Source organism: Triticum dicoccoides, chromosome 1B, assembly GCF_002162155.2.
Source record: "Triticum dicoccoides isolate Atlit2015 ecotype Zavitan chromosome 1B, WEW_v2.0, whole genome shotgun sequence".
NCBI lineage: Eukaryota > Viridiplantae > Streptophyta > Magnoliopsida > Poales > Poaceae > Triticum > Triticum dicoccoides.
The window spans coordinates 640318719-640324608 of NC_041381.1; positions in this window are offsets into that span (position 1 = coordinate 640318719).

Here is a 5890-nt window from a genome sequence, read left to right on the forward strand (position 1 = left end):
AGTCCATGGACAAGGATGCATGAGACGGTAATCCAATGCTATCCGCATACAATTCAAATAGGGTTCCATAAGACCGGACGAAATTCATGCAAACTTGGCGGATTTTATAAAAGTTCGAACATAATTTACATAGAAGATCGAAATTTTGATTGTTCAGCTAAAGACTAGAGAAAAAACTACACCCTATACCGGAAACCACCTCGTACGTGTGGCCGCCCTGCCCTGCCGCACCACCGTCGCTGTCCGTGCCATCCTCGTCGTCGCCCATCCAGCGGTAGAAGGGCGCCGGAGGGCCGCGACAACCTTCTCCAGAAGTTGCCTGCCGCTCGCGAAGGAGCCACTCCACCTCCTCCTGCACGGTGCGAAGGGCCACCGCAGCCAATGCCGTCGGCGCCGGCGGAGTAGTCGCTAAGTGACCACTCCTCACCGATCTTGGCGAGCTCGCCGTCAAGGTGGCGACCTAGTGGCCGTCTCCACAGTGGTGACGGAGCTGTCGAGGGCCCACATCGTGGCGAGGTCTGGGTTGTTGCGGACCCATTCCAGCGTTGCGTTAGACTTTGAGAACGTAAAGCGGCGGGCGGTGTTACGCCGGTCGTACCATGCCTTCTGCCTCGCCGCTCACTCCTCCTTGGAAATGATGACCCTCGAGCATGAGGGACCACTGACACCGCCGCCTTCGTGGTAGTGGAAGATGCGGTCGCGCGCCTTCGTGATCGATGCGGCGGGCCCGTCAATGCGGGCGTGCCGGCTGTGTGCTGGTGGCTACGCGGGCTCGTCGTTGACGCGACGTTCGATCTGGAAGCCACGGTTGCGCGGGGGAGAGATCGGCTCACCGGCTCATCACTGACGCGGCGTCCAATCTGGACGTCGTCGTGGTTGTGTGCGGGGGGGGGGGAGGGTTCCTCCTTCTCCTGCTGGAGTGGGGACGACGGTTTCCGCTTGCGCTGTAGCACGACGGGGGTGGCTCCTCCTTGACCTGCGCTGGCGACGGCGGCTCACTCCGTCATGAACTCCATCTGATGGATGAACTCTTCATCCGTCAGAGCCGCCACCGCGAGGAGGCGCGGCCACAACTCCTCCTAATGTCGTTGCTTCTGGTCCTCCTCATCGGCGGAGGATATGATGATCTCCTTCTTGCGGGAGGAGCCGGCCGCTGTGGATGACGATGGGTCCGGAGAACAAGGGCAGCAACCCCAAGATCCGCCTCGATGAACTGTCAGCGCCACCGCCTCCGTCTACCCGTGCGGAGAACCACAAATTTGGCATCGCCGGTGGAACTGGAGGGGCTCAAAGAGGATGAGGAGGGGCTCAGAGAGGAGAAGGAGAGGATGATGTGAGGATGTGCATCATCGGCGCAAGGCTTAAATAGCCGCGACTAGGCCATGCAAGGGTCGGTCAACCCCCTTCAATGCGACGCAGCGGCCGGAGTTGGTTTCTTGGGATGCGGAGTCCGCATTGAAACGACGATGTCCGAGAAGTCACGTCCGTCAATGCTGCCTTCACGTCTGGTCGCGTCGCTTGGCATCAATGTCGGCTGTTGCATGCTCTGTGACGGCACGAATGCGGCGCGGCAAGAAGCGCGGATGTTGTATGGAAAACGCGGGTGGGTTTTTCGAGCCAGGGCGGTCAGAAATGGACGTACCAGCGGTCGGACCTCCGCAAAGCCCCCACTTTGTCTCAGTTTTGCGGGGAAAATTATGTTCAAACCGGTCGGCGGACCGATACATATCCAGTTTAGATGGCAACACTCATCCGGATTGTGTGGTCCGGACAGTTGCAGTGGTTCGAGGTCGGCGCCGGAGATGCCCTAACTTTGGATAATGATAATATAATCATTCTTTTTTTGAGGGGATGATAATATAATCATTCATGGTAAATACAATTAGGAGTTGCCCTACTCAGTTCCCTTGGGCGCGAGGAACGCGGTGGCCAAGCGAACGGCGTCGATGACGAGCGCGGATTGCATGGTGGCATCCTGTGCCCACGCGCCGTTGACGTTGGGCGAGCTGTCGTGGGGAACGACGTGGAAGGCGGCGACTCCCCTGGAGTCCATGAGCCGCCGCACGGCGGAGCGGCACTCGGTGGTGGTGATGTCCTCCGTGAGCGAGTGCGCGCTGTGGACAGGGCGGATGGGCACGACGTCGACGCCGAGGATGAAGGCGCCGACGGGGGCGCGGCCGACGGCCACCCAGACCCAGCCGCCTGGCGCCGTGCAGAGGTCGAGCACGGCGTGTGCCGCCGGGAGGAACCGGAAGCGTTCGTCGAGCTGCTGCAGCTTGAAAGCCGCCCGGCTCCGGTACCCCTGCTTCTTGGCGAGGTGGTAGTACTCGTCCTGCACCGGTCAACGACGACGACGAGATGAGCGATCGTGTTTGATTGGGCTCGCGGGTCGGTGCAACACTACTCGGTTCCGGCACGCTAATTGGAGTGCGACTCAAACTCGGGAACGTTTGTTCGTGTTGGCGTCCGTTTGGGTGCGGGACTCCCGTCAAATTCGGAACCAACCTATCCTTTATACGTAGGGGAGGGTAGGAGTACTACACAGTTGACACAAACCCACCCGATCCACAGCCGCTTCTATCTATGGCGACGTCGACTCCGGCACCGTGGTCAGAACTCCCGCACAACGTACTAGACCTCGTCATCGACCGCCTGGTGTCCTCCCCTCCACGGAGAGGCTTCTTCTCCTCGGCGTGATCGCGATTCAGACAGCTTCTTGGCTTCTTCGCTGGCTTCGGAAAGGTGCGCCGTGACCGACACTGGGCCTCGATCGACCACGCTCGCTTTGGTGCGGTGTGTCGTTCATGGCGTCTAGCTATGCGCCGGCACGTTTTGATTTCACGGCAGATACCTTGGATTGTCATGTCGGATGGCTCGTTCTTCACACCTTCGGACGCTATTTGCACCTCGCCTCCCCGTCTCCTCACCTTGCCCAACAACGCAACATGCATTGCCTCCACGGACGATTGGCTCGTCCTCGACTTCATCGACGCCAAGAAGATGCATAGCTACTCGTTGCACAATCCGTTCACTGGCATCACCGTGTCGCTTCCTGAGTTGGATGCTGTCATAGGCGATGTTTCCGAGCTTTTCAAGGTCCGTAAAGTGCTCATGCGGTCAACGCCTTCGGACATCGTTGCTGTCATGACCAATAACTGGAATCACCCCCTCATCTTAATTCGTCCAGGGAAAGGTGCGTGGTTGCCTGAGCCACAAAGTGCTCCTTTCATCGACATTGTTGACATTGCTTTTCTTGGAGATAAAGTATATGGAATCACTGAGGCAGAGGACCTTGTTTCTCTCGGTATAGAATTTTGTAGTGATGGCATACCCACCGTTACTAGCACTGAGTGCCTCATTAGGCACCCACCGGAAAATTCAAGTTGCAGTGTGTGGCGCGATGTTGACGATAACTTTGATTCCAGCAACAATGATAAGGGTTGTAAAGATGTGGTCACAAATAGTTTTGAGGACCATACCGAGGCAGTGAGCGAGGATTCTGAGGAGCGCGCCTTAGATGAACTTCGGAAGAAAATTGGCGATGGCATGATTCTCGAGGGCGCTACATGTTGGTTAGATGATGAGGTTCCATATGAACCCAAGGATATCATAACCGTCATTCAATACCTGATTGAGTCACATGGGAAACTGCTCATGGTGAAGAGACAATTGCATTGGCCTTCATATAGTATCAACTTCACTAGCAAAGTGGAGGTTTATGAGATGGATGTCAACGATGACGTACACTGGGTTCCAGGTTCAGGTGGGCTAGGCGGCAAAGCACTTTTCATCAGCAGATTCTTCTGCAAGTCCATTCATACCTGTGAAGACGGGGACCGTGATGCTCTTCATTTTATCGATAGTGGTGAAAAATACGATATGAAATCCCAAATTGTAGCCCGAGCTGGAGAGACATTGATCTCCATAGGTCCATGTGGATATTTTCTCCGGAGCTAGTGGTTTGATAGCCTTTGCTTGAAAATCAGTGGTTTAATAATTTCTGTAACACTATTTATTTATTTGTGAGAAAGACGACAAGGCGTGCTTTTACTATGCATGAAAAGTGTACACGGTACATACTCGACTCCATTAGATCAATTTCCATGCTTCATGTAGAGTTGATGCATCTTTCAAACGATCAACAATCTAATGAGTTTTAATTTCTGAAAGAGCTCGCTGGTTTTTTTGGGTGTTTTAATTTCTCTTATTATATTGGTAGAGAGGCAAATGGTATTGCTCACTTTTGTGTTTAACATGCTAATGTGAATAGGAGGAGGTGTCTCCTGATAAACTATATTAGAAAAATAATTAACTACCTTTATGAACTCAGATTGTAAGTCCGTTGAGTAAGTGCCATGATTTTAGTTCAAAATTAAACTAAAACCACGACACTTATCTTGAAACAGAGGGAGTATAAACTAAGAAAACACTTTCTATCTATAGTCTGATAATACTCCAGCATCAAAGCAGTAGAACATGGTCGATCTAATTGAAACCCAACGCTCCAGAGTCGTCCTTCTTTTGGAAATAAGGAAATAATAAAGAAATCAATCAGCAGGGAGCTAACTCCCACAACGTCCGTACGTACGTGTGGAGCTCTTCCTCCACCTTGAGCGCACCCAGCTCGCTCGCCTTGCCTCAACGGACCCTCTTTCCACCTTCTCCTTCTCTCCTCTCTTCGTCCAGCAGCACAGCCAGCTCACCGGCCAGCCCCCCTCCCCCGCGCGCTCCTCCTTCATCAAGCATCCCGGGCACCCCATCCTCCAGATTAGACCAACGGTGGAGGAACCCCATGGCATTACTTAAAGAGAGAATGTGAGACACATAATTGGACCTAAGAGGGGTTGAAACTCAGGTCAGCTAGGCGAAAGCAAAACGCCTTCGCCACTGCGCTACGAGCCCATTATTTTTGCAACGCAATATTGTTTCTAATTCATCCAGCAACTTATTGATTGTAGTTTTACGCTCATTACCCGCCTAGAATTCATATGTCAGGTCATTCATCTGTTGATGAAGTTATTACATAATTCGATCACCCATAGCTATATGCACATCAATCGTGCCTAGTGGTTTCATATGAGTGAAGTGAATCCTATGTCCTCGAACTATTTCAGAGGTGGCACTCTTCTGTGCTTCCAATGAATATGGTGAATGTTGAGAAAATGTTCTTTCATTGCTTCCTGTATACAGAGATTCCAAGAATATATATCCCGAGTTGGTGGAAAAAAAAGTTTGTTTCATATTTCAAAATTTGATGCTTCCACCTAACAATAATAATGTTTCAAAATCATCAATGAATTTCGACATAATTAGTATGTAGATCACACAAATATGCAGCCACATGTTGGCGGCCATAGTTGTGAATTTCCATTTCAAATTTGTGTGCTTCCAATTAAGATTAATAATGTTGAGATAACACATTTTTCATGCTTTTGATGTATACTATGTGCTTCTTCGGTCTAAATTATTTGCCACCATAGAGACTTTCTTCTTTTCATTTCCATTGTCGCTGTAATTTAAACAATGCCCTCGTACTTCCTACATTTATCATATATGTTGCTCAAGATTCCAGTCAATTTTTTCACATTACCTATGGGGCACATCTATTTTGCGAAAGGTACTAATTGTAATGCCCTGCTTGCATGATGTACTTCTATTTTGTTAATTCATATTCATCTTTTGCCATTATATTTGACAGCATCCCGTGTTTACCCAGTTATCCTTAATTTTCAATTCACCCCTAAACATCATAAAGCATGTCATGAAATTGATCCTTCCATATATCCATGCTTCCTAAGCAGTATATATATGTTCACATTAGCTAAATGTCAATCATCTGACTTGAGCTAATGGGTCAATCAATTTTGAGATTCACGAAGAAATTCGCCCG